Here is a 19,110-nt window from a genome sequence, read left to right as displayed (position 1 = left end):
CAGCACGACTACAATGGGATCTTTTAAAGACTGAAAAAGGCTCCCAAGCAGGTTTAACCTTAAAGCGTACAGAGCAATGTGTACTTTGGATTTAAAAATAAATAAGCCAAACCTGCTCTTGGTTCATATATACTCCAATACTACTTCTCTAGAAGACATCCAAAATATTGTGTGTCCATGTGCCTACTGAGGCTATGGGGCAAAAGAGAATGGTAGAAACATTTCATTTTTAGTGACCTAGTATAATGCTTAATGAGATCAAATATTTTAAGCTAGAGACAAGTTCTGGGTCTTTTTTGATCTGCATCAACCTGTGCTGCTACATAGCCAAGACTTTCAAATAAATATTTAAATACTTCCTCAGCAGAAAAAAATATTATCCATACTAACTAGTATTTTCTTTAAAATCCCTAAAGCAATTATGTATTCAATATACAGTTAAGATTTACCAATGTTAGTGTGAAATATGCAGGTACCTCTAAAATTTATTCTGGAAAACTTTTGAATAATTTAGACCTAGGTTACCTGGACCTCTATCACCATATACTCATTTGGGGTAGCCCCAGTTCCAGAAGAGTCATTCAACCAGCCATACAGAGGGAAAACTGAAGTGCAATCTATGCTTTTGATCAGATGGAGGTCAGTGATGAGTGGAGTCCCTCAGGGGTCTATATAGGGACCGGTATTGTTTAATAACTTCATCAGTGACAAAGACAGCAGGATCAAGTGCACTCTTGACAGGTTTGCAGATGACATGAAGCCAAGAGGTAAGGATGAAGAACAGAAGGATAGGGCCATCCAGAGGAACCTGTAAAAGTTCAAGAAGTGAGCCTGTATGAGCTTCATGCAGCTGGGTAAGGTTGGGCAATGGATTGAGAACAGCCCTGCCGAGAAGGACTTGGGGCCTCTCATGGATGAGAAGTTGGACATGAGCCAACAGTGTGCACTCAGCCCAGAATGCCAATTGCCCCCTGGGCTGCATCCAAACCCCATGGGCAGTGGGGAGAGGGAGAGGATTCTGTCCCTATACTTCACACTGGTGAGACTCCATCTGCAGGGCTGAAATCCAGCTCTGGGGTCCTCAGCAGAGGAAGGACAGGGACCTGTAGGAGCAAGTCCACAAGTTGGAGGAGGGACACAAAGATGATCAGAATGAAGCCCCTCTCTTATGAAGACAGTCTGAGGTACCTGGGTTTATTCAGCCTAAAGGAGAAAAAAGAAAGCAAGATTTATGCAGGCAGATAGTGATGGGACGGTATGGAATGCCCTTGAACTGAAAGAAGCCACGTTTAGATTGTACATAAGGAAGAAGTTCTTTACTGTGATGGTGATGAGGGTCTAAAACAGGTTGCTCAGGAAAGCTCCAGATGCCACATTCCTGTAAGTGTTCAAGGCTAGGTTGGATGGGGCCCTGACTAACCTCATCTATCATCCCTTCCTGTAGTAGTGTGGTTGGAACTAGATGATCTTTACAGTGTCTTTCAATCCAATTCACTCTACAATTCTAAGAATATTAAGAATGATTATGCAATATAATAAAGTCTCTAAATATTACAGGAATGATAACTAATACAGAAATTGAGAAGAGAGAACTCATATTCACTAAGGAATTAGTTACCTGGCAATATCTGACTCAAAAAATTCAGAAGAGGGACCTCTCATAAGGTTGTTAGGAAGAAAAATGAATAGTTTTGTTAATGATCAATTAAATTTTAAAATGAGCTTTAATAAATTCAGAACAACTCGAAGTTTAAATGAGTGTTTATAGACCTTAAAAAATCATACATATAAACTATGTTTCTTTTAACTTTTTTGAACCCTGTTAATTCTGGGTGGAAATGGAAGCCTATCACAGAAAATGTACTCACAGAAACACCAGAAAACAAAGTTTAATTAAAAGTTCTGTTCTACCCTAAGAACAAAGCCATAAAAGAAGTTCTGTTCTACCTCAAGAACAAAGTAAGTTATAAATATACTGAATATTTATTAAAGCAATTAGACATTCAAGAACTGAAATTGAAAACAGGAGCAACCCATTAAGATACATAAAAGGAAACAGTTGAAGGATGGAAGTAGTTATGTTTGGTACTAGACAAAGTTACAAAATATGTGATAAGAAGAAATCTTTAGTTTGATTATAATTGGTACTGGATAAATGATAATCAAATTGTGGAAAATTGAGACTGTAAATAGCATAGGCACATGGCTGTTCCAAGTAAGAACCAATGGGCTGGAAGAAAGTAGAGGAGTACATTCTGCGAGTGGGCATCACAGATATCCTGCCTTGCTTCTTGCATTGCCTTGCATTCATTGTATTAATTGCATTATGTATTGTGTTCTTGCTTTTCCTCTGGGGTTTATAATGACAGATATATCATAATTTCAAGAGTGTCCTTTATTTGCTCTGCCTATCAGATCAACCACTGTAAAAATGACTCCTTGTACCCCAAAGTGGGACAAATCTACCAGTGCAGATATTGTGCACTGGAGCAAACTTGAGCACTATGTTTTTATCTTTTGCCTAGGCCAAACACATCAGCAGCAACAGCAAGAAGCAGCATCCATCAATGGCACTGGTCTAAGGAGCAACACTGCGCTATACCTGAACTTAGCTGTTCAGAGCCAAGGTACAGATGCAGATTAATTTGCACTACTCCAAACTGGCAGATCTGTACTTGTTAAAAAGAAGGGGGAAAGTGAAAATTAAACTCAACAGCTACCATTTTCCACCAGTGGCTGGTTTGTTAGAGCAATGATGCCTTTTTGCACTGGGTCACTATGTAAAATGTGGGGAAACTCTAAGCAGAAGAAAAACTATAGGATAAGAAAAATTGTGTTCTGTGCATAAGAAAATGAAAAAGGACTGGTATAGCAATAAGTTGCTGTCAAGAAGACAGCTTATTTGATTCATTTGGAAGCTTATAACCTCAACTACCATTGCTCTGCCAATAGTTAATTCACGGACTGAAAAACCATTCGGAAAGTAACTTTCCCTGTTCCTGATCCATGATGTCTCTTAGTAGTGGTGTGTCCAATCATATCCGACTTTGCCCAAGTGAATATCTCAGCTGCTCTGGAATATAATGATGACACAGTCATAACCTGTCCAGACTTCCCAACAGTTATGCTTCAGCAACCAAAGGGGATGGTATTCCACCATTTTATAGGATATTTGTTTTGTCTGTGGATAGCTACCACCACTGTCAGATGGCCCAGCAAAATACAAGGTGGCCCAGCTCACATCACCTTCCTAGAGTACAGCAGGGAAACATCTGTGCCTTACTGTGGTGCTGGTGGAGACAAGATTAATGGAGCCTTTGTGCCATTGTTACTTGGCAGAACACTTAGAGATTCTTATTACCATGGCTCATAAAGTTCACAAATGCAACCTCATCTATCACCATTACGTCTTTAGTTACCACCTAAGGAGTTGCCAGATGGCCAGGGAATAAGTTTTTCATGGAGGAATGGACTTAAATCACTCTTCTTTACTTAGTCCCAATCTTGTTTGGTATTTGTAAAAGCAAAAGGGGGACATAAAAAAAAAGAACAGGAGCAGAAGATCAAGTAAAGCCATGGCTACTACCTGCAGCAGCTGAGTCTAGTTCACTAATCTATATGAACCAGAAGTGAAAAATGTTAAGGGATATTCTGGCTGAAATTTTTTTCATACATTTTAGGCAGCTCTTTTCCTGCACTGGGAAATCTCATAGATAGCAGATGCAAGTCATTAAAATAAGTACCCATTATTTTTTTTTCCCCATTTCCTTCTTTCCACTGATGTCACTGAACTCTCACAGTGCAGCCTCTGGCAGCCAGTGGCCTGAAGCTGGGAATCTAGATTCAGCTGTAATTTAAATCCCAACCCTGCAGCCTTTGGGATCCAAAAACTACATTTGGCAGCTCTGGAGGGTTTTTTTTCCATCTCTGGTCTTTTTGTCATTGACACTAACTTGCATTGAAGGGCCAAAAAATATGATTACATTTCCACAGTGAGCAATGAAGCATGTAAGGCTCTATTGAAAAAAAAAAAAAAAAAAAAAAAAAAAAAAAATATATATATATATATATATATATATATATATATATCCACAGTGTAAATGGATAGAAAAATATAACTAATTAATTTGAAACAATTTATGGTTTAAAGTGTAAAGGATTGAGACATGCTGGTTAGTTACCAGTTACTGCTGTGGATTTGCAAACAGCAGGTGCCATATCATTGAACTGACATCAGAGCATGAGAGGTAATCTGGGGGCTGCTGCACATGCAGTGACCTCTCCTAGAGAAGTAGTGATGTGTGGGCTGCAAAAGGATGGGGTGGCAAAAGTAGTTAGGAAGAAGAAATGGAACTGAGTCTGCAGTTGCATTGGCATTACATAGTAGAGTCTTTTATGAAAAAATTATATTAACTCTTTGAATCTACAACAGTATTATGAGCTCAATAAAGAGAGTAGATGTTGCCTGGCTATGAATAACAGGAGTTATTCTGATGTGTCTTAATAATTGCTTTGCCACTGTGAATCCATGTCAAGAACTGCCAAGATCCTTTGTATTTCTGCAGCCACCTCTCCCCCTTCTGCCTATTTTCGACTGTGATATGCTTTCTGTGTCCTCAGCTGAGCTGAAAAGCTCTCCTGCTTAATTTCTTTTCTTAAATAAATGAGGAAATAAAAGACATCAACATTCTCTCTCCATCAAGACAGAAAAATGTCCTTTTCTTATAACTATAAAACATGTCCAGCTTTTCTGGAGATGTTATAAAGGCACATGTTCTGTAAGTGGAAACAGCTACAAAGAGCAGGAAAAATGTTGAACTGAAGGGTTAAATGAGGGTACCTTGGTTTTGGGACAGTGTCCGCTTGAAAGCCTTAATGTATCCAGGAGCCTGAATCTCTTTTTGAGAGAGCAACAGTAACAGTCCTTGTAAGCAGTTGGTGGATCCAGAGAAGTTAGTGATGCAGAAAGTAAATTCTCAGGTAGGAAAGGTCTGCCAAAACTTTGCAGGTGAAGATATTATATGATGAAACATTAGGTTTTGAGTAAATGCAATATTTTTCAGTAGAAATGGATTGAAATTCTTTATGATTCTTGTTAGAAAAACATCAAACAATTGCTTAAACATACTAATGTCTCTGTTCAGAATCTTCCATTGTGAACAATTATTTCATTTTTGGTTCATTTTTGACCCTAGAAAATAATCAAGAACTATTCTGATGTGAAAAAATGAAAAGATTGGATACAGAATAAATTTTTAAAAATTTATTGTTAACAATCATGTCAAAACTGAAATATTTCAAGAGTGTCTATTGATAATAAATGAAATTTCAGGTGTTTTTTTAAGTTATTTTGAGTGAAGACTGACTAAAAATCTGTTCCTTTGGGTAAACTTTATTTAAAAAAAAAGTGTTTTAAACAGTTTCACTTGACTTATTTCAGTATGAAGAAGTAACAGCAAGAGAATAAGAAGGGAATTAAAATCCTTGAAAATTAAAATATTCATCATACAATTTAAATAAAGCAAAAATATAAACTACAGAATCAGTCAACTCAGTCATTCAGTCTGAAAAGATTTTCAGGAACACTGCCTAGATCTCAGTAAGTTTATCATGGTTCTTCAGTAATTACTTCCTTATTAACATTACTTAATTTCCTTGGCATAGTCACTCCCATTTTTAGTAAAGCAATTACTGTTCTTAGCAGTTTTAATTTTTAATTGTGCTTTTAAATTAAATCACTTTATGAGAAATAAGTTCCTCTGTTGTCAACTGTTAGAGTTCAGGGCATCCCTCTGGGTGCCCTGGAAGGTTCACAGACCTCAGTAGAGAGGCCTGAGACCCGAGAAAGAGGGTCTGGGGTCTGTGCAGGGGGGTTTGCCTGGCACAGAGCCCAGGAAGACACAGTCTTTGATTTCGGTCCGCGTGAAAAACATCCAACACAGAGAAGAATTACAAGTCACAAATGTGTAACAGATAGTAGTGTAGTTATCACCAGGTAGAAAGTTTTGTAGCTTTAGGTTTTTAGAATGGAGCTGACTGGGAGACAAGATGGGGGAATTAGAGTAGTGCCCTGAGTTCTTCTTCTTCTCCCTTGGTATCCATTTTCTGCAGTGATGTGGGCCAAAGTAGTTTCAGTGCATTGGGTCAAAGTAGAAATGACCCTTCTAGTATAGTTACTAGGCATTGGTATGAAATGGTAAATAATAGCCACGTAGTTATCTGTATAAAAGCAGAGTGACCTCCCTCCAGGGGAAGTCACATCATGTCCAAGCTGCTGTGAAGATCTTGGCCAGACACAAAGAACTTGTAAGATAAGAAATAATAAACAACATGAGAAACCAAGAAAACCAAGACCTTGAGATTCCGTTCATTCTTGCATCGAGCACGGATTCAAAGCCTTCAGAGGTCACAGAGAGTGAAAAAACCCACCAGAACCACCAGCCTGGAATCTCGGCTGAGAGAAACAAAATCCCAAGAGTCAACTTACACAATATTCCTCCATGATCGCTATCTGAATTAAATTTTAAATCCTGAGAGTGTCATTCTTGTTCATTCAAAAAATCATGACAGTCATGATATTAATTTTCTGATTTAAAATAATGTTTTTGTAGTTCATAATTAGTTATATCTAGTAATGAGAAAAAACACCTCTTTTATACTGTCTTTTCAAATTACACATAAAACACAAAAGGACAAATTTATAAAGCACCATCTTTTACACCAAATTTCCATTTGAGACCAAATTTAAATGATAAATCAGTAACACAATTATCTGTATTATGATTCATTTTTGACAAATGATTGAAACTTCGTTTTCTTATTGCTGCTTTTACCTGACTTGCATTACACGACAAGGGCAGTCCAAGTATCTCCTCTGATCATGATCTCTGTTCTAAATTGGGATTACTAAAATCCTTGTATTAAAGTCTTCTATTCTGATGGACCATTTTAAGCGTAAGCCCTCTTAGCTCATCAACTTATTTGGGAGCAGGCGGCGAATATGATTGGGTGGTTACAATTGGGCTCCTTCAATATTGAAATTCACCATTTCATTAAATAATAACCAAACAAAAAATCTACTGGCATTTCCAACTCATTAAATTGAATTCATATAGATACATATTTGAGCATAGAAAACTCTAATGTCCTTGGTAATGATCTACAGTATTCTTGCCAGAACTTTAAAGAAATGCAGCATATTTTGCCAGTAAGATGAGATTCATTCAGAATATATTTTGAATATAAATATAATATATTACTATATTATAAATAGATTATAAATAGCAATGTTCACAACCAACATACTACTCATTACTTGGATTCACATCTAGATTTTAATTTCTTGAAATTGTTCTCAGCATTATTTTTAAGTTAACAAATCTCTATGGAGTACAATAAAAAGGTATGAATTCTTGTTAGCTTCAAATGATGGTTAAACACATACAAATTCCTCACATTTATAATAAAATGTGATGGATATGTTCTTCAAGATGGATATATAAAATGTTTCCAGTAAAGCTGAAAAGCTCAGATTTTTGCTTTTATTTTATTTTATTTTTTTTTTTTTTAATTCAGTTAAAATTAAGTAATTTCTGACCAGGTATGTAGTTTTCAAAAAGCTAACATGTGTTCTAACTATAGATAGTTAGACTCATGAATGAATGAAAAAAGCTGATTCATTTTCATCTGTTTTAAACAAAAGAAGAAAATTGCTTTTTAAAAAATTATTTTAATGAGGAAGAATTTTAAGAACAAGCATCAATAATGAGGTATATTCCTTTCCTAGATTGAATCTGGGATTTTTTTATCCAAAAATTGCTTAATGTATAAAACATGAGTAGAATTGAGAGATTCATTCCCACCCTTTATAGATATGGTAATTTTTAAGCTACTTCTAGCACGACAGCTGGAAATAGACTTTCTGAAGACTGATTACTGTGATAAAAAAATCTGATAATTTAAAATTATATTATCTTCTATCATGTGAAAGAATCTTGGTTTATATTTTACTGAGTGCATATATATCTGAAAACCAATAAATGTTTATGAATGTTTTAATTGGGTGTTAAGATGCTACTAATACAGCCAAAAATAAGTTACAGTTTTTTCTCATCCAAATCAGTATGTGTCAATTGTAATAGACATAACGCAGCTTTTAATACTTTTAAATTTCATCTTGATCATCAATTAATTGTGAGTTTTCCCAGTCACCTGCAAATTATATTTCATTTGCCATTGTTGGTTACTCTTCTGCTAATTACCATCAGCAAGATCCTTTTTTGATTTTAGAGGCTTTAAAACAAAGACTTGCAGACTGTGATTATTTAAGAATTTAATATTCTTGATTCATGATTTACAGTATCAAATTTAACATGACTATTCCTATGCAATATCAAGACCAGAAATGTTTATAAGATTTGGCCCAACTGACACTAACAAGTACAGCTATTAAATTTGCAGCTTTTTTCTTTTCGTGGTCTCACTCTGTCCCCTACTACTATTTATTTTCATAGCTAAAATAGCTAGGAAAAGACCGACTTAATATTGAATGATTTTTTTTCTCACTTATTTCCAAGGAGAAAGGAAAGTTCAAAGTACCTTTGAAGATTATGTTTATACCATTCGACTTTGTGGATGTAATTTTGATGGCCAAGAATTGCATTGAACAAGTTGACAACATTTTCAGTGGAAAAGATTTTCTAAAGAAAACCCAAATTGAAAAGTAATATATTATAATTTACTATTTTTGCACCAGTTTTATAGGTGCCAATGCTTGCCAGAGTAGAAAAATTTGTAAGTTAGCTTAACAAGTAAATCAATAGATCAATACATGTTCCATAATTCATTAGGAACTTAATAGTATATTTTCTATTGATTATAATCAGACAATCATGTAATTGTATATGCTCTGTACAGACTGTCTTGCAGTTTGTCTGCAGGAGCATGCCCAAGAAAAATAAATTTGATCTAGGAACGTAGTCTTCAAATTTAATGTAGTCTTTAACCACTCTAGTATAATTCAGAAAATAAAGATTATTTTATTCATCAGTATAAGAGTCTGCATAAGTGACTAATTAATTTTAAATTGAGCATTCATTTTCCTCATCACTCTCTTTGTAGACATAGCAATTTTATTTTTTTTTTCACTCAGTAAAAGATATACCAGCTGAACATGAGATGCATGAGGACAAATAGCCAAAGAAGGACCTTCCAATGGAATCCAGGTTTGTATGAGAAATAGTGTGGCCAGCAGAACAAGGACAGTGATTGTCCCCTTGTACCTGGAACTGGTGAGGTTGCACCTCAAATCCTGTGTTCAGTTTTGAGCTTCTCATTACATGAAAGACATTGAGGTGCTGGTGCTTGTCCAGAGCCAGGCAATGGAGCTGGTGAAGGCTCTGGAGCACAAGTCAGGAAAATGAGGTTCAGGGGGGACCTTGTCACTCTCTACAACTCCCTGAAAGGAGGGTGAAGCCAGGTGGGTGTTGGTCCCTTCTTCCAGGCAAAAAGTGACACAATAAGAGGACATAATTTTAAGTTGTGCCAGGGCAAAGTTAGACTGGATATTAGGAAAAAATTATTCATAGAGAGTTGTTCAAATATTGGAACAAGTGGCTCAGGAAAGTGGTTTAGCCACCATCTCTGGAGATATTCAAAAGCTACTGATGTGCCATGTGGGGATGTGGTTAAGTGGTAGACCTGGCTTTCCTGTGTTAGCAGTTGGACTCAATGACCTCAGAGATCTTTTCCAATGTAAAAGATTCTATGATTCTATTGTATGATTTTAAATCAATCATTGCATTCTGAAATCTGTATCTTGTTTTAAATCCAGCATATTTCCATCCAATGGAAACAATACTTTTACTATTTTACTTTTACTATTAAACACATAAAATTTTGTTTCTAATTTCAGTGAAAGCAGGATAAACACCTGAATCAATTAAAAATGACTAATGATTGTTTAATTGTGTTGAGAAACCTTTTCATGAGGAATGTGAGCAAAATTATGAAACTTAAGATGTGAATATCAATAGCACCATTATATATTTCTATTATTTGCTTCTGATTTTTAAAAACATTAATTTATCTGCACAGTCACAACTTATGAGCACAATCCATCAATAAAGTCATATTACCATAGTTCAGCTTTTAAATTATGATTCATTTAGAATACTTTAAGAGCCTCTGGGATCCTTTATATATAGTTTCCTCTAGTGTTTATTTTTTAATTTGTAACATGTACCAGAGAAATGAGTTATAGTGATGAATTTCTGTTTCATGATTATTAGGTTTTTAGATTAAGCATTTTATCTTGCTGGCTGCAGCCAAATAAATATAATTTACACACAGAGCAGTCTATTATACTCATTCAGTGCATGGGGTTTCAATTTTCTCAATTCAAGTGCAATCCCTAAGGCTTGCTAACAATACTGTGTGGTGATCAAAAGCTGCAAAGTAATTATTAGCAAATATATCATATTATGGTATAGGTACAGATCACTCCTGGACCTTACAGGAGTAATCGTTCTGATGTTTTATTATTTTCCTCTACATTTTTCAGAATAACTATTTAACATTTATGTTGTTACTATTATGCAATTATTGAAACTATATCAATCTATTTAATAACAAATTTTATTAATTGCAAATTATTTTTATAATCTGATGGCAATGATAGGTCACAGCTATAGAAATGTGATTTTCTTCTCTAATGAGCAAGCAGATTCTGTATCCATTTGATGTCTTTTTCCATCATTATTTTTATTGCCACCACTTCCTGCGTTAATCTCATTAGATTTTGGCAAAAGCCGGGTATTTGTTCTCAAAATGCATTTTTCATGTTTGCATGGCAAGCCTCTGGAGGCTCCAGGGGTGGCTTCTGCTAGAAGCTTCCTGAAGCTTCTCCCATTTCAGGCACAGCCAATGCCAGGCAGCTTCAGGACAGACCCACTGCTGGCCAAGGACTAGCCCATCACCAACATTGATAGCACCACTGAGATAACAGAGCTAGGGAGGAAAAGCTGCTGCAGAAGGACAAGTGGAGAGAGGAGTGAGAATATGTAAAAGTGACAGCCCTGCAGACCCCAAGGTCAGTGCAGAAGGAGGGGCAGGAGGTGCTCCAGGTGTTGGAGCTGAGATTCCCCTGCAGCCCCTGGTGCAGCCCTTGGTGAGGCAGCTGTGCCCCTGCAGCCCATGATGATCCACAGGGGTGCAGAGATCCACCTGCAGAATCATGAGCTTAGCCCTATCACACCAGAAAATGAAACTTTGATAGTGACACCATCTGGGGATATAATAAAACAGACAAAAAAATTACAAACCATTCCCTTTTGTAACAACATATTGAAAATTTTCCAAGCATAATTATTTATTTAAATTGTTTTTAAGGAAGAAAATTCCTTTTCTGGGTTGATCAGAAGCATTAAGAATTAAAGGTTAATTTCTTCTTCTTTAATATTTTCATACTAAGTATCACCTTACTCTGGCATTGCCACTTTCACCTCAAGGCTGCTATGCCTCCCCATCTCTACTGCATCTTTTAATTACCCTTTATACTATTTTTTCTGTGTAATAGGCTTTCTGTAGAGTCTCCATTACCTCCTGTCTTCTCCAATGACCTTCATTACCCAAATTAAGAAAAATGTTCTACTGTGTGGCTGATTGAACACTGAAATATTCTGCTGGTGAAGTTTTGGTGTTCTCCATTCATGGAGATTTTCAAAACTCAAAAGAAAATTCTCCTGAACAATCAGCTTGAATTGACCCTGCTTTGAGCAGGAATGAGGTAAAATGATATTGCAAAGTCTGTAAAACTAAGGCTGTAAAGCTAGCCTGTGACTGGCTGACTAGTTCAAAATTGTTACATTAGGAAGAAGAATCAAGTAGATGAACATAATTTAAAAAGCCTTGTGTAGCAGACTGGCTGGAGACACCTTCAATTAAACACTACTTCTCCTATCTGCAGGGCCTTCCCTTTAAATCTAGACTTAAATCTTTTGTTTAACAAAAAATAATATGTTTAGTTTCTTATGTAAATCACTCCTCAATGAAATGATGTAGCAGGAGCAATATTTAAATTCAAGTAGAAAGAAAAAAATCAAAGTGAGACATAGTCAGAAGAGGATCAGATGGAATTAGCATGAGAAATCTGGCCAAAGGGGGCACTGAATAAATTATTTATTCAGATCTACATTAGCACTTAATTCATATACTTCACTTACAATAGTTGTTATATATTTCTGATACATTTGGAGATGGTAATTTGCAAACAAAATGTGAATACTGTTGAACATATCTTCCCTGTGACTACACAATTTTTCCATATTGACAAATCACAATGCCAACAAAGGCTTTACGTTACCTAGTTCTGGTGGTATAAATCAGCAAAATGTAATCATTGCTGTTTTCCTCATCTATAGCTGTTCTTTTTGCCTTGTATGTCTTTGTCTATTTAGGTAAAAATTTTTAGAGCTTTTGGAACTGCATAAAATGAGTAGAGAATAACCTCCGTGTCCTTTCCATTCATGCTCTCAATATAAAATCAGGTTGCAATTTTACATCTATGTGTGAACAATTGTTGTAGCATAATAGAAGCTCTATTTGCCTACAGGGCACAGCACTGCCAACATTTTAATTCATTACTTTGTAAAACACCTTATAACATCCAACGTCTGAAAAGCAGCATGAACAATTTAATTTTATTATTGTGAATGTAAAAGAAGATTAAGCAACTCCAGGTATATTAGTTTTCTTCCATATACTTGTCACTGCAGAAATTTAGAGGTACATGATTAAAGTAGAAGGGCAGAAATAAAATGCTAATTGAGAATAGCCACCACTTTTCTAAACAGTAAAACTAACTACGATATAACTCAAGCCTTGCTCATGTTCAAAATATTGTTCACAAAGACAAAGTTCCAAATCGAGGTCTTGAGATCTTGGGCTGGGGTAGAGTTAATTCTCTTCACACTGGCTGGTATAGGGCTATGTTTTGTATTAATCCAGAAAACAGTGTTGATAATTTAGAGATGTTTTTGTCATTGCTGAGCAATATTGCTTTTCTGCTTTTTGCTGCCACTTTGGCAAGGGGGCTGGGAGTGAATGGGAAGCTGCAAGGAGACAGAGCTGGGACAGGTAACTCCAATTGACCAAAGGGAAATTCCAGACCATGTGAAATTATGCTCAGTATATAGAATGGCCTGAAGTCGGACGGAGGGAGGATGTTTTGAGTGTTTGTAGTTTACTACCCAAGTCACTGTTAGGTGTGATGGGAACCTGCTCTCCTGGAGATGGCTGAATAGCTGCCAGACCTTGAGAAGCAGTAAACTAATTCCTAGTTTTGTTTCTCTTGAGTGCACGGCCTTTTCTTTCCCTGCTAAGGGGTCTGTATGTCAACCAATGGGTTTTCTAGCTTTTACTCTTCTGATTCTCTCCCTGATCCTGCTAGTGGGGGAGTGAGAGAGCAGCTCTCTTGGTTGCTGGCCGAGATTAAACTACAACAGGGAGTAAGGAAGAAAACTACAATTTTCATTAAAATCATTGGACCTATTCAGATCAAAGCTCTAAAATGGCACACAAATATTTGGTCATCATAATAACATGGCACTTGAAGTAAAAACCTTTCTAGCATTCATAAAACTGCTTAATGAATTAGCAGGGAGGAGGCAAATAGAATACCTCTTTGCACACATTTTCAAGCAAAAAGCAAGTTTTTGAAATTAAATATTTCTTTTCAGAAAAGGTGGGAAATTTCATATTCATTTTTATGTAAGTCCTCAGAATAAACTTATTGGCTGAATCTGTACAAGCAAGCATGAGTCTTCAGCTATTTTTGAAAGCAGACTACAAGGGTTACTTCCAGACTATATATTGGAACTATCTTTGGCCTATTCTGAATTTCAATCCATGCAAAAGAAGTGCTCTGAAGAGTAGGAATTTATTTAAATCAAAGTTATGACAAAGGCTTTTTTAACAATTTAGGTGTACAGAGAAATTGAACTCTATTGTCTAACAATGTTACCCAGTAAAGAAATGTTTTCTTGGTATAGGTGAACTCTGTTTCTTGATATTTATTGTGGTGGTGCTTAAATTCAATTCCAATTGGGTTTTTACTGCTCCAGTTTGGTTTTATAATTTGTGTTTTATAATTTTGTATTTATTACTATTGTTTAAGATGGCCTCTCCTTCCCTCTCCTTCTCTCCTTCCCTCAGACTTTCCTTCCCCCCCCCTCAAACCTTCCCGCCAAAATCTTGGTTGTCCTGGTAACCCCATCCCATAATAGTTGTTTACCACTTTTCGGTTACCTGTCAATCTTTAAGTTATATAACTTCCCCACCCCCTCATCATGTATTCCTCCTCCCCAAGTTACCTGTTACTGGTTCAAAAGTTGTGCATCCCCTCATTATACGTTGGCAAAGAGTTTTAATTGGTCCCACGCGATCCCACCCCCGAACCTACTCAATAAAAAGCCGTGCCATCTTGAGGCCAGCGTCTCTCTTCGGAGCGCTGCCTCGGGGACACGCATCCCCTTGTTGCACCTCTTGAGAGTCCCGCCTTTCTATTCTGCGCACCATCCGCACCGTGGTCGAGTTTGCCCACGCCTCTGGCAAAGTGAGCCCCTGGATGTAGTGGCGGCAGGGCTGGCCGAGCTGCACCCATTGGAAAAGCCGATCCACTGCAAGCTGGCGCCCAATGTGGGGCTGTCACACGTGGGCGAACATCTGGCAACTCGACGGCGGCGGCACTGACGCGGCGCACGCGGTTTGAGGGCGTCGCGATCGAATCCAGTCCATCGGGACCTTTTACGGATTTTTCATTGTCGTCGCGCCTCCTGGTGGTCAGTTGCGCTCCCGGGAGGAAGAAAAGGATAGCTTTGCAGCACCCAGCAAAGTCCTTTTCAGTGCGGATCGGATCCCAAACCAAACCGCCGTTTCCACGCAGGAACCAGGGACGGGTAAGCGAGTGAGCCCCTAGCCCTCACCCTACCCAAAAAGGGAGGATCCAGCCCAGGAGAGACTGTCCTCGGGGGGATCCAGCCGCGCGGCGCCCGGGGGGGGGTTGTTTTCCTCTCTCGGGTTTTACTTTAGGTTCCTGTTTTTATTTCGTTTTGTTCGTTTGTATTTTAAGTTTTCGCGGCTCTGAGCTGGTGCCTGAGCCCAGCTATCGGGAAGCAGCTCGCTCGGGTATCGGGGGAAGCGACAGGGGTGCGCCGCAGCAGGTATCGGGAAGCCGCGAGGCAGGAGCGACACGGCTGAGCCCGTGGTGTAGTGGTTAGAGCTCTGCGCTTTCGCCGCGGCGACCTGGGTTCGAATCCCGGTCGGAGACGGCTCCGAGACCGGGATCGCGGGACCGGAGCGGCGCCGTGCTCGTTCCTTTTGCCGGCCCGGGCGCGGGCGGCGCAGGTTCGATTCCCGGGCGGGGACAGCCCCGGAACGGGGACCGCGGAAGCGGCGGAACCCGGCGGGTCCCGGCGCGGAGCCCCCGCTTTTTGTCTGCGCACGGGCGCAGACGGGGTTTAAAGCGGGCTTTTTTGTTTTACGAGGCACCTTCGGGGCGGAGGCAGTGGGGGGGGCTGCCTGACCGGAGTTTTTTCGTGCTGGAATTCGGTTTTCAGTTTATTTTGTGTTGCGGTACGGTTTGGAAGGAAAAATGGGTGCCAGGCTCTCGGCAGAACAGAAAGACGTTTTTCGTTGTTTTGTTGGTGTTCTCAGTTTTAATAAGGTTAAATTTTCCGAGGGAGAAGTGAAGCGTTTTGTGCGCATGCTCTGTCTGCATTTCCCCGAAACGAACCCGGAAGTTGTGACGGAGCTCCGATATTGGCAGCCCGTCGTTTTAAAACTTACCAAATTAGCTGCCTCCGGGGACAAAAATGCAGCGAAATACCTGTTCTGGTCGCGGCAAATTCAAACTGCCGTAATAAACATGAAAGGAGTGCAGAAAGAGCAGTCTCCTGGAGAAAGCTCTGTTTCCCCCCGTTCTTCCCGTTCTATATCCCGCTCCCCCTCACCCCGCCGTGGCATCCTCAGAGGTGCAGCGGGCGAATGCCAGCCCGCCAGCCCTGGCGCTCTCAGGACGCCATCCCCCCGCCCGGGGCAGACAGACCCGTCTGCCTGGGACCTCCGACGGAGCACTGGCCACGCTCCCGAGGAATTTTCCCTTCCCCAAACCTCCCTAAACAAACCCCGAGTTCGGTTCAGTGTTAATGTAGAAGAATGCACGCAAGGCGCCCGCGCGGGGGGCGCGGGAGGCACCGGCGCGGAGCCGCGCGGCGACCGCGTGGCAGGCGTCCATGCGGAAGAACCGCATGGCGACCGCGTGGCACAGGCATGCGGCGTCCATGAGGCAGGGGCACGCGCCGCCCATGAGACAGGCGCACGCGGCTTCCATGCGGAAGGAGACCCCGGCGCCGATGCGGAATGCGCATGCGGCTTCCATGCGGCAGGCGCATGCGGCGTCCACGCGGAAGGCGCGCGCGGCGCGCGCGTGGAATGCGCACGCGGTGCCCACGCGGGAGAGCCGCGTGGCGGCCACGCGGCAGAGGCGCAGACACGCAGCGCTCGCGCGGCAGAGGCGCGGAATGGCGGCGGCCGCATGGCGCGGTCGTTCTCTTTGTCCACCCTGCCCGCCAGCCCGCTGCCGGAGGCGCCGCTCGCCGCCGCCGCTGCCATGGCCCCGTTCCCTTCCCCTTCCCAGTCTTCCAAGTTTTCCCCCCCCAACCCTTTTCTGTCCCCTTCCACTCTTCCCCGAGGCTGTCCCTGTTCTGAAACCCCTTCCTATGACCCCCCCACCTGCCGCTCCTCCCGAGTCTCCACCCAAAACCACTCCTCCGAAGGCGTGCCTTTCCCAGACCCTGGCACGCCCCCCTCCCGTCGCAGGCCACTCCCCTTGGTGACGCCCAAGTCCCGCCCACTGCCTCCCGGTTCCCACGCCCCTTCTTTCGGTTCCCACGCTTGGGGCAAGGAGGGGGAGGGGTGGGATCCAGGAAGTGATGGTCCCCATGTCCCTTCTATCGCTCCAGTTACCTACAGGAGGGGTAGGGGAGGGCATGAGGAGGCAAAGTGGCAGCAGTTGTCCCAGAATGTTGTCAGGGAACTCATGAAGGCCCTCAAGGAGTACGGCCGCATGAGTCCGTACTTCCTTGGTTTGTTAGATGGCCAAGTTACCGGGAGTGAGGTTGTCCCCCATGACATCAAGTACCTTTTCAGGTGCTTGCATTCCAGAACTGAGTATCAGCTCTGGTTTGCAACCTGGAAAAGGCACTTGCAGGACGCTCTCCCAGGATGGTCAAATGACCCTGATACAGCTGTGGACAATGAAGGGAACATGATCACACTGGCACATGTGATGGGTGAGGGAGAATGGGAGATGCCCCAGAAACAAGCTGAAAGTCTCCCAAAGCCGTTGTTGAAGCAAATTGCTAAGGTTGCTGTCAAGGCGTTTTCCACCATGCGGCCTTCCGGCCCCATGGAATCCTATTCAGATGTTTTTCAGGGACCTCAGGAAAACTTCCTGCTGTTTGTGGAAAGGCTAACGGTAGCCATAGAGCAGCAGGAAGAGGATGAAGTGGCAAGGGAGAGGCTGGTCACGTTGCTGGCGTTCAGGCATGCCAATGACGTCTGCAAACAAGCCATGCTGACCCTTCCACGGATTCCCAAGCCGACATTACAGGACTATGTCGCGGTGGTAACTGAGGTGGTCCCCCTGATGACATCAGCAAAACCTGAAAGGCCGGAACAGCGACGGAAAGCGGTGAATGCAGCAACCACAGAGACCCCAACCATCCATCAGAACAACGCGGCCGTGGTACCAAAAGGGAGGCGTCCATCTGGAAATTCAGCTGACAGGCCTTGCGCCTTATGTGGCAAGCAAGGACACTGGTGGCAGGCTTGTCCCCTGAGACGGGAGTTTCAGGAATTTAAACGAGCCAAAGAGGGAGGAGGAGGAAATGGGAGGGGAGGACGCTCCCAACAAAAAAACGAATAAGGGAGCGCGGAGCCACCCAGTGCGATGACCCCAATCGGGTGGCCCAAGCCGGGGGAGGAGGAATGGGGAATGATGATTTGAGTTGTACCGGACATGACATTTTAATGGACTTTACCTTTTCTTCCCAGAGGCAGCAGAGGAACCCTCTGCAGAGTTCGAGAGGGAATTTACTGGACAAGACAAGGGACTCCCCTTTGAGGAGTCCTTCACCTGATGATCCTGACCCGAATGTGCCTGTTCCTTTCGCAGGAAAGTCCTTGACAACAACAAGCGAGGGAGTGCCCTTTCATCTTCAGTTGTCTGATGCCCTGTGGATCCGTGATGATGAATGGCACCGCGTGGCGGTATCTAAAAATCGAGGTACCTGGCACAAAATTGGCACAACATATGTAGTCGTGGGGGATTGTAAACATACCCCGCCAGAGATCGAAATTGTTCCCCAAACCACTCCTGCGGATCCCGAGTGGTTTGAACTCTGGCTTCGCTGCACGACTCCACCCATTTATCTGTCAAAGGGACAGATAGTTGCCCAGGCAATACCATCACTCCCTGAAAGAGTGTGTCCTGAGGGCGACTGCAAAACCTGCCACCCCCAGATAAGCACAGTCATAAAAATTACACATGACAGACCTGAGGAGGTGTGCAAATTAAGGGTGGGCGGGGAGACCACCATCATTAAAGGTCTCCTTGACTCGGGGGCGGACGTAACGGTGATCCCGGAACACCTATGGCCGTCACGTTGGCCGTTGCAGACAGTGGTGGAGCAAGTTGAGGGTGTTGGAGGCCTTCAATTGGCGAAAAAATCAAAGCACATGGTACAAATTAAGGGGTCCAATGGGCAATTGGCAAACATCCAGCCCTTTGTTTTGAATTACAAAGCACCCCTGTGGGGGAGAGATGTCCTGGCCCAGTGGGGGGCGACAATTGAATTCCCTGACCCTCCACAAAATTTTCAGGCTGCGGTCACTGAACTGCGCCCCACCCAAAAACTGAATTGGAAAACGGATTCTCCAGTTTGGGTGGAGCAGTGGCCGCTTTCTAAGGAAAAGTTAAAGGCGCTGAATGAGCTCGTGGAAGAGCAACTCCGGAAGGGTCACATAGAGGAGACCACCTCTCCTTGGAACACC

Source organism: Zosterops lateralis (genome assembly GCF_965231275.1).
Source record: "Zosterops lateralis genome assembly, chromosome: 3".
Classification (NCBI taxonomy): domain Eukaryota; kingdom Metazoa; phylum Chordata; class Aves; order Passeriformes; family Zosteropidae; genus Zosterops; species Zosterops lateralis.
Note: the sequence above shows the minus strand (reverse complement) of the source record.